The sequence below is a fragment of the Phyllobates terribilis genome, unplaced genomic scaffold, assembly GCF_046119375.1.
Source record: "Phyllobates terribilis strain yellow unplaced genomic scaffold, ASM4611937v1 Scaffold_12__6_contigs__length_324123572, whole genome shotgun sequence".
In the NCBI taxonomy this organism is placed as follows: domain Eukaryota; kingdom Metazoa; phylum Chordata; class Amphibia; order Anura; family Dendrobatidae; genus Phyllobates; species Phyllobates terribilis.
This window is the reverse complement of record NW_027362772.1, coordinates 309,980,190-310,004,671: the sequence shown is the minus strand read 5'-3', so window position 1 is coordinate 310,004,671 and position 24,482 is coordinate 309,980,190. Positions and strand designations below refer to the sequence as shown.

The 24,482-nt window shown below is 35.5% G+C and overlaps 1 protein-coding gene across 2 annotated transcripts in view; it reads left to right on the top strand.

Annotated features, from left to right (window-relative positions):
* LOC141172832 (uncharacterized) overlaps positions 1-24,482 on the top strand; it is a 183,070-nt gene that overhangs the window by 79,950 nt on the left and 78,638 nt on the right. The window lies entirely within an intron of this gene.

Here is a 24,482-nt window from a genome sequence, read left to right as displayed (position 1 = left end):
GGTATAACCTGGGCATCTCCTGTATATAATTATATATGTACAGCTGGTATAACCTGGGCATCTCCTGTATATAATTATATATGTACAGCTGGTATAACCTGGGCATCTCCTGTATATAATTACATATGTACAGCTGGTATAACCTGGGCATCTTCTGTATATAGTTATATATGTACAGCTGGTATAACCTGGGCATCTCCTGTATATAATTATATATGTACAGCTGGTATAACCTGGGCATCTCCTGTATATAATTATATATGTACAGCTGGTATAATCTGGGCATCTCCTGTATATAATTATATATGTACAGCTGGTATAACCTGGGCATGTCCTGTATATAATTATATATGTACAGCTGGTATAACCTGGGCATCTCCTGTATATAATTATATATGTACAGCTGGTATAACCTGGGCATCTCCTGTATATAATTATATATGTACAGCTGGTATAACCTGGGCATGTCCTGTATATAATTATATATGTACAGCTGGTATAACCCGGGCATCTCCTGTATATAATTATATATGTACAGCTGGTATAACCTGGGCATCTCCTGTATATAATTATATATGTACAGCTGGTATAACCTGGGCATCTCCTGTATGTAATTATATATGTACAGCTGGTATAACCTGGGCATCTCCTGTATATAATTATATATGTACAGCTGGTATAACCTGGGCATCTCCTGTATATAATTATATATGTACAGCTGGTATAACCTGGGCATCTCCTGTATATAATTATATATGTACAGCTGGTATAACCTGGGCATCTCCTGTATATAATTATATATGTACAGCTGGTATAACCTGGGCATCTCCTGTATACAATTATATATGTACAGCTGGTATAACCTGGGCATCTCCTGTATACAATTATATATGTACAGCTGGTATAACCTGGGCATCTCCTGTATATAATTATATATGTACAGCTGGTATAACCCGGGCATCTCCTGTATATAATTATATATGTACAGCTGGTATAACCTGGGCATCTCCTGTATATAATTATATATGTACAGCTGGTATAACCTGGGCATCTCCTATATATAATTATATATGTACAGCTGGTATAACCTGGGCATCTCCTGTATACAATTATATATGTACAGCTGGTATAACCTGGGCATCTCCTGTATATAATTATATATGTACAGCTGGTATAACCCGGGCATCTCCTGTGTATAATTATATATGTACAGCTGGTATAACCTGGGCATCTCCTGTATATAATTATACATGCACAGCTGGTATAACCTGGGCATCTCCTGTATATAATTATATATGTACAGCTGGTATAACCTGGGCATCTCCTGTATACAATTATATATGTACAGCTGGTATAACCCGGGCATCTCCTGTATATAATTATATATGTACACCTGGTATAACCCGGGCATCTCCTGTATATAATTATATATGTACAGCTGGTATAACCTGGGCATCTCCTGTATATAATTATATATGTACAGCCGGTATAACCCGGGCATCTCCTGTATATAATTATATAAGTACAGCTGGTATAACCTGGACATCTCCTGTATATAATTATATATGTACAGCTGGTATAATCTGGGCATCTCCTGTATATAATTATCTATGTACAGCTGGTATAACCTGGGCATCTCCTGTATATAATTATATAAGTACAGCTGGTATAACCTGGACATCTCCTGTATATAATTGTATATGTACAGGTGGTATAACCTGGGCATCTTTTGTATATAATTATATATGTACAGCTGGTATAACCTGGGCATCTCCTGTATATAATTATATATGTACAGCTGGTATAACCTGGGCATCTCCTGTATACAATTATATATGTACAGCTGGTATAACCCGGGCATGTCCTGTATATAATTACATATGTACAGCTGGTATAACCTGGGCATCTCCTGCATATAATTATATAAGTACAGCTGGTATAACCTGGGCATCTTCTGTATATAATTATATAAGTACAGCTGGTATAACCTGGGCATCTTCTGTATATAATTATATATGTACAGCTGGTATAACCTGGGCATCTCCTGTATATCATTATATATGTACAGCTGGTATAACCTGGGCATCTCCTGTATATAATTATATATGTACAGCTGGTATAACCTGGGCATCTCCTCTATATAATTATATATGTACAGCTGGTATAACCTGGGCATCTTCTGTATATAATTATATATGTACAGCTGGTATAACCTGGGCATCTCCTGTATATAATTATATATGTACAGCTGGTATAACCTGGGCATCTCCTGTATACAATTATATATGTACAGCTGGTATAACCCGGGCATGTCCTGTATATAATTATATATGTACAGCTGGTATAACCTGGGCATCTCCTGTATATAATTATATATGTACAGCTGGTATAACCTGGGCATCTCCTGTATATAATTATATATGTACAGCTGGTATAACCTGGGCATCTCCTGTATACAATTATATATGTACAGCTGGTATAACCCGGGCATCTCCTGTATATAATTATATAAGTACAGCTGGTATAACCTGGACATCTCCTGTATATAATTATATATGTACAGCTGGTATAACCTGGGCATCTCCTGTATATAATTATATATGTACAGCTGGTATAACCTGGACATCTCCTGTATATAATTATATAAGTACAGCTGGTATAACCTGGGCATCTCCTGTATATAATTATATATGTACAGCTGGTATAACCCGGGCATCTCCTGTATATAATTATATAAGTACAGCTGGTATAACCTGGACATCTTCTGTATATAATTATATATGTACAGCTGGTATAATCCGGGCATCTCCTGTATGTAATTATATATGTACAGCCGGTATAATCTGGGCATCTCCTGTATATAATTATATATGTACAGCTGGTATAACCTGGGCATCTTCTGTATATAATTATATATGTACAGCTGGTATAACCTGGGCATCTTCTGTATATAATTATATATATATACAGCTGGTATAACCTGGGCATCTTCTGTATATAATTATATAAGTACAGCTGGTATAACCTGGGCATCTTCTGTATATAATTATATATGTACAGCTGGTATAACCTGGGCATCTCCTGTATATCATTATATATGTACAACTGGTATAACCTGGGCATCTCCTGTATATAATTATATATGTACAGCTGGTATAACCTGGGCATCTCCTCTATATAATTATATATGTACAGCTGGTATAACCTGGGTATCTTCTGTATATAATTATATATGTACAGCTGGTATAACCTGGGCAACTCCTGTATATAATTATATATGTACAGGTGGTATAACCTGAGCATCTTCTGTATATAATTATATATGTACAGCTGGTATAACCTGGGCATCTCCTGTATATAATTATATATGTACAGCTGGTATAACCTGGGCATCTTCTGTATGCAGTTATATATGTACAGCTGGTATAACCCGGGCATGTCCTGTATATAATTATATATGTACAGCTGGTATAACCTGGGCATCTCCTGTATATAATTATATAAGTACAGCTGGTATAACCTGGGCATCTCCTGTATATAATTATATAAGTACAGCTGGTATAACCTGGGCATCTTCTGTATATAATTATATATGTACAGCTGGTATAACCTGGGCATCTCCTGTATATCATTATATATGTACAGCTGGTATAACCTGGGCATCTCCTGTATATAATTATATATGTAGAGCTGGTACAGCTCTTATAACCTGGGCATCTTCTGTATATAATTATATATGTACAGCTGGTATAACCTGGGCATCTCCTGTATATCATTATATATGTACAGCTGGTATAACCTGGGCATCTCCTGTATATAATTATATATGTAGAGCTGGTATAACCTGGGCATCTCCTCTATATAATTATAATAGTACAGCTGGTATAACCTGGGCATCTCCTGTATATAATTATATATGTACAGCTGGTATAACCTGGGCATCTCCTCTATATAATTATATATGTACAGCTGGTATAACCTGGGGATCTCCTGTATATAATTATATATGTACAGCTGGTATAACCTGGGCATCTTCTGTATATAATTATATATGTACAGCCGGTATAACCTGGACATCTCCTGTATATAATTATATAAGTACAGCTGGTATAACCTGGGCATCTCCTGTATATAATTATATATGTACAGCTGGTATAACCCGGGCATCTCCTGTATATAATTATATAAGTACAGCTGGTATAACCTGGACATCTTCTGTATATAATTATATATGTACAGCCGGTATAATCCTGGCATCTCCTGTATATAATTATATATGTACAGCTGGTATAACCTGGGCATCTTCTGTATATAATTATATATGTACAGCTGGTATAACCCGGGCATGTCCTGTATATAATTATATATGTACAGCTGGTATAACCTGGGCATCTCCTGTATATAATTATATAAGTACAGCTGGTATAACCTGGGCATCTTCTGTATATAATTATATAAGTACAGCTGGTATATCCTGGGCATCTCCTGCATATAATTATATATGTACAGCTGGTATAACCTGGGCATCTTCTGTATATAATTATATATATATATACAGCTGGTATAACCTGGTCATCTCCTGTATATAATTATATAAGTACAGCTGGTATCACCTGGGCATCTTCTTTATATAATTATATATGTACAGCTGGTATAACCTGGGCATCTCCTGTATATAATTATATATGTACAGGTGGTATAACCTGGGCATCTTCTGTATATAATTATATATGTACAGCTGGTATAACCTGGGCATCTCCTGTATACAATTATATATGTACAGCTGGTATAACCTGGGCATCTCCTGTATACAATTATATATGTACAGCTGGTATAACCCGGGCATGTCCTGTATATAATTATATATGTACAGCTGGTATAACCTGGGCATCTCCTGTATATAATTATATAAGTACAGCTGGTATAACCTGGGCATCTTCTGTATATAATTATATAAGTACAGCTGGTATAACCTGGGCATCTTCTGTATATAATTATATATGTACAGCTGGTATAACCTGGGCATCTCCTGTATATCATTATATATGTACAGCTGGTATAACCTGGGCATCTCCTCTATATAATTATATATGTACAGCTGGTATAACCTGGGCATCTCCTCTATATAATTATATATGTACAGCTGGTATAACCTGGGCATCTTCTGTATATAATTATATATGTACAGCTGGTATAACCTGGGCATCTCCTGTATATAATTATATATGTACAGCTGGTATAACCTGGGCATCTCCTGTATACAATTATATATGTACAGCTGGTATAACCCGGGCATGTCCTGTATATAATTATATATGTACAGCTGGTATAACCTGGGCATCTCCTGTATATAATTATATAAGTACAGCTGGTATAACCTGGGCATCTTCTGTATATAATTATATATGTACAGCTGGTATAACCTGGGCATCTCCTGTATATCATTATATATGTACAGCTGGTATAACCTGGGCATCTTCTGTATATAATTATATATGTACAGCTGGTATAACCTGGGCATGTCTTATATATAATTATATATGTACAGGTGGTATAACCTGGGCATCTCCTGTATATAATTATATATGTACAGCTGGTATAACCTGGGCATCTCCTGTATATAATTATATATGTACAGCTGGTATAACCTGTGTATCTCCTGTATATATTTATATATGTACAGCTGGTATAACCTGGGTATCTCCTGTATATATTTATATATGTACAGCTGGTATAACCTGGGTATCTCCTGTATATATTTATATATGTACAGCTGGTATAACCTGGGCATCTCCTGTATATAATTATATATGTACAGCTGGTATAACCTGGGCATCTCCTGTATATAATTATATATGTACAGCTGGTATAACCCTGGCATCTCCTGTATATAATTATATATGTACAGCTGGTATAACCCGGGCATCTCCTGTATATAATTATATATGTACAGCTGGTATAACCTGGGCATCTTCTGTATATAATTATATATGTACAGCCGGTATAACCTGGACATCTCCTGTATATAATTATATAAGTACAGCTGGTATAACCTGGGCATCTCCTGTATATAATTATATATGTACAGCTGGTATAACCCGGGCATCTCCTGTATATAATTATATAAGTACAGCTGGTATAACCTGGACATCTTCTGTATATAATTATATATGTACAGCCGGTATAATCCTGGCATCTCCTGTATATAATTATATATGTACAGCTGGTATAACCTGGGCATCTTCTGTATATAATTATATATGTACAGCTGGTATAACCCGGGCATGTCCTGTATATAATTATATATGTACAGCTGGTATAACCTGGGCATCTCCTGTATATAATTATACAAGTACAGCTGGTATAACCTGGGCATCTTCTGTATATAATTATATAAGTACAGCTGGTATATCCTGGGCATCTCCTGCATATAATTATATATGTACAGCTGGTATAACCTGGGCATCTTCTGTATATAATTATATATATATATACAGCTGGTATAACCTGGTCATCTCCTGTATATAATTATATAAGTACAGCTGGTATCACCTGGGCATCTTCTGTATATAATTATATATGTACAGCTGGTATAACCTGGGCATCTCCTGTATATCATTATATATGTACAGCTGGTATAACCTGGGCATCTCCTGTATATAATTATATATGTACAGCTGGTATAACCTGGGCATCTCCTCTATATAATTATATATGTACAGCTGGTATAACCTGGGCATCTTCTGTATATAATTATATATGTACAGCTGGTATAACCTGGGCATCTCCTGTATATAATTATATATGTACAGGTGGTATAACCTGGGCATCTTCTGTATATAATTATATATGTACAGCTGGTATAACCTGGGCATCTCCTGTATACAATTATATATGTACAGCTGGTATAACCTGGGCATCTCCTGTATACAATTATATATGTACAGCTGGTATAACCCGGGCATGTCCTGTATATAATTATATATGTACAGCTGGTATAACCTGGGCATCTCCTGTATATAATTATATAAGTACAGCTGGTATAACCTGGGCATCTTCTGTATATAATTATATAAGTACAGCTGGTATAACCTGGGCATCTTCTGTATATAATTATATATGTACAGCTGGTATAACCTGGGCATCTCCTGTATATCATTATATATGTACAGCTGGTATAACCTGGGCATCTCCTCTATATAATTATATATGTACAGCTGGTATAACCTGGGCATCTCCTCTATATAATTATATATGTACAGCTGGTATAACCTGGGCATCTTCTGTATATAATTATATATGTACAGCTGGTATAACCTGGGCATCTCCTGTATATAATTATATATGTACAGCTGGTATAACCTGGGCATCTCCTGTATACAATTATATATGTACAGCTGGTATAACCCGGGCATGTCCTGTATATAATTATATATGTACAGCTGGTATAACCTGGGCATCTCCTGTATATAATTATATAAGTACAGCTGGTATAACCTGGGCATCTTCTGTATATAATTATATATGTACAGCTGGTATAACCTGGGCATCTCCTGTATATCATTATATATGTACAGCTGGTATAACCTGGGCATCTTCTGTATATAATTATATATGTACAGCTGGTATAACCTGGGCATGTCTTATATATAATTATATATGTACAGGTGGTATAACCTGGGCATCTCCTGTATATAATTATATATGTACAGCTGGTATAACCTGGGCATCTCCTGTATATAATTATATATGTACAGCTGGTATAACCTGTGTATCTCCTGTATATATTTATATATGTACAGCTGGTATAACCTGGGTATCTCCTGTATATATTTATATATGTACAGCTGGTATAACCTGGGTATCTCCTGTATATATTTATATATGTACAGCTGGTATAACCTGGGCATCTCCTGTATATAATTATATATGTACAGCTGGTATAACCTGGGCATCTCCTGTATATAATTATATATGTACAGCTGGTATAACCCTGGCATCTCCTGTATATAATTATATATGTACAGCTGGTATAACCTGGGCATCTCCTGTATATAATTATATATGTACAGCTGGTATAACCTGGGCATCTCCTGTATATAATTATATATGTACAGCTGGTATAACCTGGGCATCTCCTGTATATAATTACATATGCACAGCTGGTATAACCTGGGCATCTTCTGTATATAATTATATATGTACAGCTGGTATAACCTGGGCATCTCCTGTATATAATTATATATGTACAGCTGGTATAACCTGGGCATCTCCTGTATATAATTATATATGTACAGCTGGTATAATCTGGGCATCTCCTGTATATAATTATATATGTACAGCTGGTATAACCTGGGCATGTCCTGTATATAATTATATATGTACAGCTGGTATAACCTGGGCATCTCCTGTATATAATTATATATGTACAGCTGGTATAACCTGGGCATCTCCTGTATATAATTATATATGTACAGCTGGTATAACCTGGGCATGTCCTGTATATAATTATATATGTACAGCTGGTATAACCCGGGCATCTCCTGTATATAATTATATATGTACAGCTGGTATAACCTGGGCATCTCCTGTATATAATTATATATGTACAGCTGGTATAACCTGGGCATCTCCTGTATGTAATTATATATGTACAGCTGGTATAACCTGGGCATCTCCTGTATATAATTATATATGTACAGCTGGTATAACCTGGGCATCTCCTGTATATAATTATATATGTACAGCTGGTATAACCTGGGCATCTCCTGTATATAATTATATATGTACAGCTGGTATAACCTGGGCATCTCCTGTATATAATTATATATGTACAGCTGGTATAACCTGGGCATCTCCTGTATACAATTATATATGTACAGCTGGTATAACCTGGGCATCTCCTGTATATAATTATATATGTACAGCTGGTATAACCTGGGCATCTCCTGTATATAATTAAATATGTACAGCTGGTATAACCCGGGCATCTCCTGTATATAATTATATATGTACAGCTGGTATAACCTGGGCATCTCCTGTATATAATTATATATGTACAGCTGGTATAACCTGGACATCTCCTGTATATAACTATATATGTACAGCTGGTATAACCTGGGCATCTCCTGTATATAATTATATATGTACAGCTGGTATAACCTGGGCATCTCCTGTATATAATTATATATGTACAGCTGGTATAACCCGGGCATCTCCTGTATATAATTATATGTGTACAGCTGGTATAACCTGGGCATCTCCTGTATATAATTATATATGTACAGCTGGTATAACCTGGGCATCTCCTATATATAATTATATATGTACAGCTGGTATAACCTGGGCATCTCCTGTATACAATTATATATGTACAGCTGGTATAACCTGGGCATCTCCTGTATATAATTATATATGTACAGCTGGTATAACCCGGGCATCTCCTGTGTATAATTATATATGTACAGCTGGTATAACCTGGGCATCTCCTGTATATAATTATACATGCACAGCTGGTATAACCTGGGCATCTCCTGTATATAATTATATATGTACAGCTGGTATAACCTGGGCATCTCCTGTATACAATTATATATGTACAGCTGGTATAACCCGGGCATCTCCTGTATATAATTATATATGTACAGCTGGTATAACCCGGGCATCTCCTGTATATAATTATATATGTACAGCTGGTATAACCTGGGCATCTCCTGTATATAATTATATATGTACAGCTGGTATAACCTGGGCATCTCCTGTATATAATTATATATGTACAGCTGGTATAACCTGGGCATCTCCTGTATACAATTATATATGTACAGCTGGTATAACCTGGGCATCTCCTGTATACAATTATATATGTACAGCTGGTATAACCCGGGCATCTCCTGTATATAATTATATATGTACAGCCGGTATAACCCGGGCATCTCCTGTATATAATTATATAAGTACAGCTGGTATAACCTGGACATCTCCTGTATATAATTATATATGTACAGCTGGTATAATCTGGGCATTTCCTGTATATAATTATATATGTACAGCTGGTATAACCTGGGCATCTCCTGTATATAATTATATAAGTACAGCTGGTATAACCTGGACATCTCCTGTATATAATTATATATGTACAGGTGGTATAACCTGGGCATCTTCTGTATATAATTATATATGTACAGCTGGTATAACCTGGGCATCTCCTGTATATAATTATATATGTACAGCTGGTATAACCTGGGCATCTCCTGTATACAATTATATATGTACAGCTGGTATAACCCGGGCATGTCCTGTATATAATTATATATGTACAGCTGGTATAACCTGGGCATCTCCTGTATATAATTATATATGTACAGCTGGTATAACCTGGGCATCTCCTGTATATAATTATATATGTACAGCTGGTATAACCTGGGCATGTCCTGTATATAATTATATATGTACAGCTGGTATAACCCGGGCATCTCCTGTATATAATTATATATGTACAGCTGGTATAACCTGGGCATCTCCTGTATATAATTATATATGTACAGCTGGTATAACCTGGGCATCTCCTGTATGTAATTATATATGTACAGCTGGTATAACCTGGGCATCTCCTGTATATAATTATATATGTACAGCTGGTATAACCTGGGCATCTCCTGTATATAATTATATATGTACAGCTGGTATAACCTGGGCATCTCCTGTATATAATTATATATGTACAGCTGGTATAACCTGGGCATCTCCTGTATATAATTATATATGTACAGCTGGTATAACCTGGGCATCTCCTGTATACAATTATATATGTACAGCTGGTATAACCTGGGCATCTCCTGTATATAATTATATATGTACAGCTGGTATAACCTGGGCATCTCCTGTATATAATTAAATATGTACAGCTGGTATAACCCGGGCATCTCCTGTATATAATTATATATGTACAGCTGGTATAACCTGGGCATCTCCTGTATATAATTATATATGTACAGCTGGTATAACCTGGACATCTCCTGTATATAACTATATATGTACAGCTGGTATAACCTGGGCATCTCCTGTATATAATTATATATGTACAGCTGGTATAACCTGGGCATCTCCTGTATATAATTATATATGTACAGCTGGTATAACCCGGGCATCTCCTGTATATAATTATATGTGTACAGCTGGTATAACCTGGGCATCTCCTGTATATAATTATATATGTACAGCTGGTATAACCTGGGCATCTCCTATATATAATTATATATGTACAGCTGGTATAACCTGGGCATCTCCTGTATACAATTATATATGTACAGCTGGTATAACCTGGGCATCTCCTGTATATAATTATATATGTACAGCTGGTATAACCCGGGCATCTCCTGTGTATAATTATATATGTACAGCTGGTATAACCTGGGCATCTCCTGTATATAATTATACATGCACAGCTGGTATAACCTGGGCATCTCCTGTATATAATTATATATGTACAGCTGGTATAACCTGGGCATCTCCTGTATACAATTATATATGTACAGCTGGTATAACCCGGGCATCTCCTGTATATAATTATATATGTACAGCTGGTATAACCCGGGCATCTCCTGTATATAATTATATATGTACAGCTGGTATAACCTGGGCATCTCCTGTATATAATTATATATGTACAGCTGGTATAACCTGGGCATCTCCTGTATATAATTATATATGTACAGCTGGTATAACCTGGGCATCTCCTGTATACAATTATATATGTACAGCTGGTATAACCTGGGCATCTCCTGTATACAATTATATATGTACAGCTGGTATAACCCGGGCATCTCCTGTATATAATTATATATGTACAGCCGGTATAACCCGGGCATCTCCTGTATATAATTATATAAGTACAGCTGGTATAACCTGGACATCTCCTGTATATAATTATATATGTACAGCTGGTATAATCTGGGCATCTCCTGTATATAATTATATATGTACAGCTGGTATAACCTGGGCATCTCCTGTATATAATTATATAAGTACAGCTGGTATAACCTGGACATCTCCTGTATATAATTATATATGTACAGGTGGTATAACCTGGGCATCTTCTGTATATAATTATATATGTACAGCTGGTATAACCTGGGCATCTCCTGTATATAATTATATATGTACAGCTGGTATAACCTGGGCATCTCCTGTATACAATTATATATGTACAACTGGTATAACCCGGGCATGTCCTGTATATAATTATATATGTACAGCTGGTATAACCTGGGCATCTCCTGTATATAATTATATAAGTACAGCTGGTATAACCTGGGCATCTTCTGTATATAATTATATAAGTACAGCTGGTATAACCTGGGCATCTTCTGTATATAATTATATATGTACAGCTGGTATAACCTGGGCATCTCCTGTATATCATTATATATGTACAGCTGGTATAACCTGGGCATCTCCTGTATATAATTATATATGTACAGCTGGTATAACCTGGGCATCTCCTCTATATAATTATATATGTACAGCTGGTATAACCTGGGCATCTTCTGTATATAATTATATATGTACAGCTGGTATAACCTGGGCATCTCCTGTATATAATTATATATGTACAGCTGGTATAACCTGGGCATCTCCTGTATACAATTATATATGTACAGCTGGTATAACCCGGGCATGTCCTGTATATAATTATATATGTACAGCTGGTATAACCTGGGCATCTCCTGTATATAATTATATATGTACAGCTGGTATAACCTGGGCATCTTCTGTATATAATTATATAAGTACAGCTGGTATAACCTGGGCATCTTCTGTATATAATTATATATGTACAGCTGGTATAACCTGGGCATCTCCTGTATATCATTATATATGTACAGCTGGTATAACCTGGGCATCTTCTGTATATAATTATATATGTACAGCTGGTATAACCTGGGCATGTCTTATATATAATTATATATGTACAGCTGGTATAACCTGGGCATCTCCTGTATATAATTATATATGTACAGCTGGTATAACCTGGGCATCTCCTGTATATAATTATATATGTACAGCTGGTATAACCTGTGTATCTCCTGTATATATTTATATATGTACAGCTGGTATAACCTGGGTATCTCCTGTATATATTTATATATGTACAGCTGGTATAACCTGGGTATCTCCTGTATATATTTATATATGTACAGCTGGTATAACCTGGGGATCTCCTGTATATAATTATATATGTACAGCTGGTATAACCTGGGCATCTCCTGTATATAATTATATATGTACAGCTGGTATAACCTGAACATCTCCTGTATATAATTATATAAGTACAGCTGGTATAACCTGGGCATCTTCTGTATATAATTATATATGTACAGCTGGTATAACCTGGGCATCTTCTGTATATAATTATATATGTACAGCCGGTATAACCTGGGCATCTCCTGTATATAATTATATAAGTACAGCTGGTATAACCTGGGCATCTCCTGTATATAATTATATATGTACAGCTGGTATAACCCGGGCATCTCCTGTATATAATTATATAAGTACAGCTGGTATAACCTGGACATCTTCTGTATATAATTATATATGTACAGCCGGTATAATCCGGGCATCTCCTGTATATAATTATATATGTACAGCTGGTATAACCTGGGCATCTCCTGTATATAATTATATAAGTACAGCTGGTATAACCTGGGCATCTTCTGTATATAATTATATAAGTACAGCTGGTATATCCTGGGCATCTCCTGCATATAATTATATATGTACAGCTGGTATAACCTGGGCATCTTCTGTATATAATTATATATATATACAGCTGGTATAACCTGGTCATCTCCTGTATATAATTATATATGTACGGCTGGTATAACCTGGGCATCTTCTGTATATAATTATATAAGTACAGCTGGTATAACCTGGGCATCTTCTGTATATAATTATATATGTACAGCTGGTATAACCTGGGCATCTCCTGTATATCATTATATATGTACAGCTGGTATAACCTGGGCATCTCCTGTATATAATTATATATGTACAGCTGGTATAACCTGGGCATCTCCTCTATATAATTATATATGTACAGCTGGTATAACCTGGGCATCTTCTGTATATAATTATATATGTACAGCTGGTATAACCTGGGCATCTACTGTATATAATTATATATGTACAGGTGGTATAACCTGGGCATCTTCTGTATATAATTATATATGTACAGCTGGTATAACCTGGGCATCTCCTGTATATAATTATATATGTACAGCTGGTATAACCTGGGCATCTCCTGTATACAATTATATATGTACAGCTGGTATAACCCGGGCATGTCCTGTATATAATTATATATGTACAGCTGGTATAACCTGGGCATCTCCTGTATATAATTATATAAGTACAGCTGGTATAACCTGGGCATCTTCTGTATATAATTATATAAGTACAGCTGGTATAACCTGGGCATCTTCTGTATATAATTATATATGTACAGCTGGTATAACCTGGGCATCTCCTGTATATCATTATATATGTACAGCTGGTATAACCTGGGCATCTCCTGTATATAATTATATATGTACAGCTGGTATAACCTGGGCATCTCCTCTATATAATTATATATGTACAGCTGGTATAACCTGGGCATCTTCTGTATATAATTATATATGTACAGCTGGTATAACCTGGGCATCTCCTGTATATAATTATATATGTATAGCTGGTATAACCTGGGCATCTCCTGTATACGATTATATATGTACAGCTGGTATAACCCGGGCATGTCCTGTATATAATTATATATGTACAGCTGGTATAACCTGGGCATCTCCTGTATATAATTATATAAGTACAGCTGGTATAACCTGGGCATCTTCTGTATATAATTATATAAGTACAGCTGGTATAACCTGGGCATCTTCTGTATATAATTATATATGTACAGCTGGTATAACCTGGGCATCTCCTGTATATCATTATATATGTACAGCTGGTATAACCTGGGCATCTCCTGTATATAATTATATATGTGCAGCCGGTATACCCTGGGTATCTCCTGTATATAATTATACATGTACAGCTGGTATAACCTGGGCATCTCCTGTATATAATTATATATGTACAGCTGGTATAACCTGGGCATCTCCTGTATATAATTATATATGTACAGCTGGTATAACCTGGGCATCTCCTGTATATAATTATATATGTGCAGCCGGTATACCCTGGGTATCTCCTGTATATAATTATACATGTACAGCTGGTATAACCTGGACATCTCCTGTATATAATTATACATGTACAGCAGGTATAACCTGGACATCTCCTGTATATAATTATACATGTACAGCAGGTATAACCTGGACATCTCCTGTATATAATTATATATGTACAGCTGGTATAACCTGGGCATCTCCTGTATATAATTATATATGTACAGCTGGTATAACCTGGGCATCTCCTTTATATAATTATATATGTGCAGCCGGTATAACCTGGGTATCTCCTGTATATAATTATACATGTACAGCTGGTATAACCTGGGCATCTCCTATATATAATTATATATGTACAGCTGGTATAACCTGGGCATCTCCTGTATACAATTATATATGTACAGCTGGTATAACCTGGGCATCTCCTTTATATAATTATATATGTGCAGCCGGTACAACCTGGGTATCTCCTGTATATAATTATACATGTACAGCTGGTATAACCTGGGCATCTCCTATATATAATTATATATGTACAGCTGGTATAACCTGGGCATCTCCTGTATACAATTATATATGTACAGCTGGTATAACCTGGGCATCTCCTGTATATAATTATATATGTACAGCTGGTATAACCCGGGCATCTCCTGTGTATAATTATATATGTACAGCTGGTATAACCTGGGCATCTCCTGTATATAATTATACATGCACAGCTGGTATAACCTGGGCATCTCCTGTATATAATTATATATGTACAGCTGGTATAACCTGGGCATCTCCTGTATACAATTATATATGTACAGCTGGTATAACCCGGGCATCTCCTGTATATAATTATATATGTACAGCTGGTATAACCCGGGCATCTCCTGTATATAATTATATATGTACAGCTGGTATAACCTGGGCATCTCCTGTATATAATTATATATGTACAGCTGGTATAACCTGGGCATCTCCTGTATATAATTATATATGTACAGCTGGTATAACCTGGGCATCTCCTGTATACAATTATATATGTACAGCTGGTATAACCCGGGCATCTCCTGTATATAATTATATATGTACAGCCGGTATAACCCGGGCATCTCCTGTATATAATTATATAAGTACAGCTGGTATAACCTGGACATCTCCTGTATATAATTATATATGTACAGCTGGTATAATCTGGGCATCTCCTGTATATAATTATATATGTACAGCTGGTATAACCTGGGCATCTCCTGTATATAATTATATAAGTACAGCTGGTATAACCTGGACATCTCCTGTATATAATTATATATGTACAGGTGGTATAACCTGGGCATCTTCTGTATATAATTATATATGTACAGCTGGTATAACCTGGGCATCTCCTGTATATAATTATATATGTACAGCTGGTATAACCTGGGCATCTCCTGTATACAATTATATATGTACAGCTGGTATAACCCGGGCATGTCCTGTATATAATTATATATGTACAGCTGGTATAACCTGGGCATCTCCTGTATATAATTATATAAGTACAGCTGGTATAACCTGGGCATCTTCTGTATATAATTATATAAGTACAGCTGGTATAACCTGGGCATCTTCTGTATATAATTATATATGTACAGCTGGTATAACCTGGGCATCTCCTGTATATCATTATATATGTACAGCTGGTATAACCTGGGCATCTCCTGTATATAATTATATATGTACAGCTGGTATAACCTGGGCATCTCCTCTATATAATTATATATGTACAGCTGGTATAACCTGGGCATCTTCTGTATATAATTATATATGTACAGCTGGTATAACCTGGGCATCTCCTGTATATAATTATATATGTACAGCTGGTATAACCTGGGCATCTCCTGTATACAATTATATATGTACAGCTGGTATAACCCGGGCATGTCCTGTATATAATTATATATGTACAGCTGGTATAACCTGGGCATCTCCTGTATATAATTATATATGTACAGCTGGTATAACCTGGGCATCTTCTGTATATAATTATATAAGTACAGCTGGTATAACCTGGGCATCTTCTGTATATAATTATATATGTACAGCTGGTATAACCTGGGCATCTCCTGTATATCATTATATATGTACAGCTGGTATAACCTGGGCATCTTCTGTATATAATTATATATGTACAGCTGGTATAACCTGGGCATGTCTTATATATAATTATATATGTACAGCTGGTATAACCTGGGCATCTCCTGTATATAATTATATATGTACAGCTGGTATAACCTGGGCATCTCCTGTATATAATTATATATGTACAGCTGGTATAACCTGTGTATCTCCTGTATATATTTATATATGTACAGCTGGTATAACCTGGGTATCTCCTGTATATATTTATATATGTACAGCTGGTATAACCTGGGTATCTCCTGTATATATTTATATATGTACAGCTGGTATAACCTGGGGATCTCCTGTATATAATTATATATGTACAGCTGGTATAACCTGGGCATCTCCTGTATATAATTATATATGTACAGCTGGTATAACCTGAACATCTCCTGTATATAATTATATAAGTACAGCTGGTATAACCTGGGCATCTTCTGTATATAATTATATATGTACAGCTGGTATAACCTGGGCATCTTCTGTATATAATTATATATGTACAGCCGGTATAACCTGGGCATCTCCTGTATATAATTATATAAGTACAGCTGGTATAACCTGGGCATCTCCTGTATATAATTATATATGTACAGCTGGTATAACCCGGGCATCTCCTGTATATAATTATATAAGTACAGCTGGTATAACCTGGGCATCTCCTGTATATAATTATATATGTACAGCTGGTATAACCCGGGCATCTCCTGTATATAATTATATAAGTACAGCTGGTATAACCTGGACATCTTCTGTATATAATTATATATGTACAGCCGGTATAATCCGGGCATCTCCTGTATATAATTATACATGTACAGCTGGTATAACCTGGGCATCTTCTGTATATAATTATATATGTACAGTTGGTATAACCTGGGCATCTCCTGTATATAATTATATATGTATAGCTGGTATAACCTGGGCATCTCCTGTATACGATTATATATGTACAGCTGGTATAACCCGGGCATGTCCTGTATATAATTATATATGTACAGCTGGTATAACCTGGGCATCTCCTGTATATAATTATATATGTACAGGTGGTATAACCTGGGCATCTCCTGTATATAATTATATATGTGCAGCCGGTATACCCTGGGTATCTCCTGTATATAATTATACATGTACAGCTGGTATAACCTGGGCATCTCCTGTATATAATTATATATGTACAGCTGGTATAACCTGGGCATCTCCTGTATATAATTATATATGTACAGCTGGTATAACCTGGGCATCTCCTGTATACAATTATATATGTACAGCTGGTATAACCCGGGCATCTCCTGTATATAATTATATATGTACAGCCGGTATAACCCGGGCATCTCCTGTATATAATTATATAAGTACAGCTGGTATAACCTGGACATCTCCTGTATATAATTATACATGTACAGCAGGTATAACCTGGACATCTCCTGTATATAATTATATATGTACAGCTGGTATAACCTGGGCATCTCCTGTATATAATTATATATGTACAGCTGGTATAACCTGGGCATCTCCTGTATATAATTATATATGTACAGGTGGTATAACCTGGGCATCTTCTGTATATAATTATATATGTACAGCTGGTATAACCTGGGCATCTCCTGTATATAATTATACATGTACAGCTGGTATAACCTGGACATCTCCTGTATATAATTATACATGTACAGCAGGTATAACCTGGACATCTCCTGTATATAATTATACATGTACAGCTGGTATAACCTGGGCATCTCCTGTATATAATTATATATGTACAGCTGGTATAACTTGGACATCTCCTGTATATAATTATATATGTACAGCTGGTATAACCTGTGCATCTCCTGTATATAATTATATATGTACAGCTGGTATAACCTGGGCATCTCCTTTATATAATTATATATGTACAGCTGGTATAACCTGGGCATCTCCTGTATATAATTATATATGTACAGCCGGTATAACCTGGGCATTTCCTGTATATAATTATATATGTACAGCTGGTATAACCTGGGCATCTCCTGTATATAATTATATTTGTACAGCTGGTGTAACCTGGGCATCTCCTGTATATAATTATATATGTACAGCTGGTATAACCTGGGCATCTCCTGTGTATAATTATATATGTACAGCCGGTATAACCCGGGCATCTCCTGTATATAATTATATATGTACAGCTGGTATAACCTGGGCATCTCCTGTATATAATTATATATGTACAGCTGGTATAACCTGGTCATCTCCTTTATATAATTATATATGTACAGCTGGTATAACCTGGGCATCGCCTGCATATAATTATATATGTACAGCCGGTATAACCTTGGCATCTCCTGTATATAATTATATATGTACAGCTGGTATAACCTGGGCATCTCCTGTATATAATTATATATGTACAGCTGGTGTAACCTGGGCATCTCCTGTATATAATTATATATGTACAGCTGGTATAACCTGGGCATCTCCTGTATATAATTATATATGTACAGCCTTTATAACCCGGGCATCTCCTGTATATAATTATATATGTACAGCTGGTATAACCTGGGCATCTCCTGTATATAATTATATATGTACAGTCGGTATAACCTGGGCATCGTCTGCATATAATTATATTTGTACAGCTGGTATAACCTGGGCATCTCCTGTATATAATTATATATGTACAGCTGGTATAACCTGGACATCTCCTGTATATAATTATATATGTACAGCTTCTACAACCTGAGTATCTCCTGTATATAATTATATATGTACTGTTGGTATAACCTGGGCATCTCCTGTATATAATTATATATGTACAGCCGGTATAACCTGGGCTTCTCTGTATATAATTATATATGTACAGCTGATATAACCTGGGCATCTCCTGTATATAATTATATATGTACAGCTGGTATAACCTGGGCATCTCCTGTATATAATTATATATGTACAGCTGGTATTACCTGGGTATCTCCTGTATATAATTATATATATACAGATGGTATAACCTGGGCATCTCCTGTATATAATGATATATGTACAGCTGCTATAACCTGGGCATCTCCTGTATATAATTCTATATGTACAGCTGCTATAACCTGGGCATCTCTTGTATATAATTATATATGTACAGCTGCTATAACCTGGGCATCTCCTGTATATAATTATATATGTACAGCTGGTATAACCTGGGCATCTCCTGTATATAATTATATATGTACAGCTGGTATAACCTGGGTATCTCCTGTATATAATTATATATGTACAGCTGGTATAACCTGGGCATCTCCTGTATATAATTATATATGTACAGCTGGTATAACCTGGGCATCTCCTGTATATAATTATATATGTACAGCTGGTATAACCTGGGTTTCTCCTGTATATAATTATATATGTACAGCTGGTATAACCTGGACATCTCCTGTATATAATTATATATGTACAGCTGGTATAACCTGGGCATCTCCTGTATATAATTATATATGTACAGCTGGTATAACCTGGACATCTCCTGTATATAATTATATATGTACAGCTGGTATAACCTGGGCATCTCCTGTATATAATTATGTACAGCTGGTATAACCTGGACATCTCCTGTATATAATTATATATGTACAGCTGGTATAACCTGGACATCTCCTGTATATAATTATATATGTACAGCTGGTATAACCTGGGCATCTCCTGTATATAATTATATATGTACAGCTGGTATAACCTGGGCATCTCCTGTATATAATTATATATGTACAGCTGGTATAACCTGGGCATGTCCTGTATATAATTATATATGTACAGTCGGTATAACCTGGGCATCTCCTGTATATAATTATATATGTACAGTCGGTATAACCTGGGTATCTCCTGTATATAATTATATATGTACAGCTGGTATAACCCGGGCATCTCCTGTATATAATTATATATGTACAGCTGGTATAACCTGGGCATCTTCTGTATATAATTATATATGTACAGTCGGTATAACCTGGACATCTCCTGTATATAATTATATATGTACAGCTGATATAACCTGGACATCTTCTGTATATAATTATATATGTACAGTCGGTATAACCTGGACATCTTCTGTATATTATTATATATGTACAGTCGGTATAACCTGGGCATCTCCTGTATATAATTATATATGTACAGTCGGTATAACCTGGGTATCTCCTGTATATAATTATATATGTACAGCTGGTATAACCCGGGCATCTCCTGTATATAATTATATATGTACAGCTGGTATAACCCGGGCATCTCCTGTATATAATTATATATGTACAGCTGGTATAACCTGGACAACTCCTTTATATAATTATATATGTACAGCTGGTATAACCTGGGCATCGCCTGTATATAATTATATATGTACAGCTGGTATAACCTGGGCATCTCCTGTATATAATTATATATGTACAGCTGGTATAACCTGGGCATCTCCTGTATATAATTATATATGTACAGCTGGTATAACCTGGGCATCTCCTGTATATAATTATATATGTACAGCTGGTATAACCTGGGCATCTCCTGTATATAATTATATATGTACAGCTGGTATAACCTGGGCATCTCCTGTATATAATTATATATGTACAGCTGGTATAACCTGGGCATCTCCTGTATATAATTATATATGTACAGCTGGTATAACCTGGGTATCTCCTGTATATAATTATATATGTGCAGCCGGTATAACCTGGGTATCTCCTGTATATAATTATATATGTACAGCTGGTATAACCTGGGCATCTCCTGTATATAATTATATATGTACAGCTGGTATAACCTGGGCATCTCCTGTATATAATTATATAAGTACAGCTGGTATAACCTGGACATCTCCTGTATATAATTATATATCTACAGCTGGTATAACCTGGGCATCTCCTGTATATAATTATATATGTACAGCTGGTATAACCTGGACATCTTCTGTATATAATTATATATGTACAGCCGGTATAACCTGGGCATCTCCTGTATATAATTATATATGAACAGCTGGTATAACCTGGACATCTCCTGTATATAATTATATATGTACAGCTGGTATAACCTGGGTATCTGCTATATATAATTATATATGCACAGCCGGTATAACCTGGGCATCTTCTGTATATAATTATATATGTACAGCCGGTATAACCTGGGCATCTCCTGTATATAATTATATATGAACAGCTGGTATAACCTGGGCATCTCCTGCATATAATTATATATGTTCAGCTGGTATAACCTGGGCATCTCCTGTATATAATTATATATGTACAGTCGGTATAACCTGGACATCTCCTGTATATAATTATATATGTACAGCCGGTATAACCTGGACATCTCCTGTATATAATTATATATGTACAGCTGGTATAACCTGGGTATCTCCTGTATATAATTATATATGTACAGCCGGTATAACCTGGACATCTCCTGTATATAATTATATATGTACAGCTGGTATAACCTGGGCATCTCCTGTATATAATTATATATGTACAGCTGGTATAACCTGGGCATCTCCTGTATATAATTATATATGTACAGCTGGTATAACCTGGGTATCTCCTGTATATAATTATATATGTACAGCAGGTATAACCTGGACATCTCCTGTATATAATTATATATGTATAGCTGGTATAACCTGGGCATGTCCTGTAAATAATTATATATGTACAGTCGGTATAACCTGGGCATCTCCTGTATATAATTATATATGTACAGCTGGTATAATCTGGGTATCTCCTGTATATAATTATATATGTACAGTCGGTATAACCTGGGTATCTCCTGTATATAATTATATATGTACAGCAGGTATAACCTGGGCATCTCCTGTATATAATTATATATGTACAGCTGGTATAACCCGGGCATCTCCTGTATATAATTATATATGTACAGCTGGTATAACCTGGACATCTCCTGTATATAATTATATATGTACAGCTGGTATAACCTGGGCATCTCCTGTATATAATTATATATGTACAGCTGGTATAACCCGGGCATCTCCTGTATATAATTATATATGTACAGCTGGTATAACCTGGGCATCGCCTGTATATAATTATACATGTACAGCTGGTATAACCTGGGCATCGCCTGTATATAATTATATATGTACAGCTGGTATAACCTGGGCATCTCCTGTATATAATTATATATGTACAGTCGGTATAACCTGGGTATCTCCTGTATATAATTATATATGTACAGCAGGTATAACCTGGGCATCTCCTGTATATAATTATATATGTACAGCTGGTATAACCCGGGCATCTCCTGTATATAATTATATATGTACAGCTGGTATAACCTGGACATCTCCTGTATATAATTATATATGTACAGCTGGTATAACCTGGGCATCTCCTGTATATAATTATATATGTACAGCTGGTATAACCCGGGCATCTCCTGTATATAATTATATATGTACAGCTGGTATAACCTGGGCATCGTCTGTATATAATTATACATGTACAGCTGGTATAACCTGGGCATCGCCTGTATATAATTATATATGTACAGCTGGTATAACCTGGGCATCTCCTGTATATAATTATATATGTACAGTCGGTATAACCTGGGTATCTCCTGTATATAATTATATATGTACAGCTGGTATAACCTGGGCATCTCCTGTATATAATTATATATGTACAGCTGGTATAACCCGGGCATCTCCTGTATATAATTATATATGTACAGCTGGTATAACCTGGACATCTCCTGTATATAATTATATATGTACAGCTGGTATAACCTGGGCATCTCCTGTATATAATTATATATGTACAGCTGGTATAACCTGGGCATCTCCTGTATATAATTATATATGTACAGCTGGTATAACCTGGGCATCTCCTGTATATAATTATATATGTACAGCTGGTATAACCTGGACATCTCCTGTATATAATTATATATGTACAGCTGGTATAACCTGGGCATCTCCTGTATATAATTATATATGTACAGCTGGTATAACCTGGGCATCTCCTGTATATAATTATATATGTACAGCTGGTATAATCTGGGCATCTCCTGTATATAATTATATATGTACAGGTGGTATAACCTGGGCATCTCCTGTATATAATT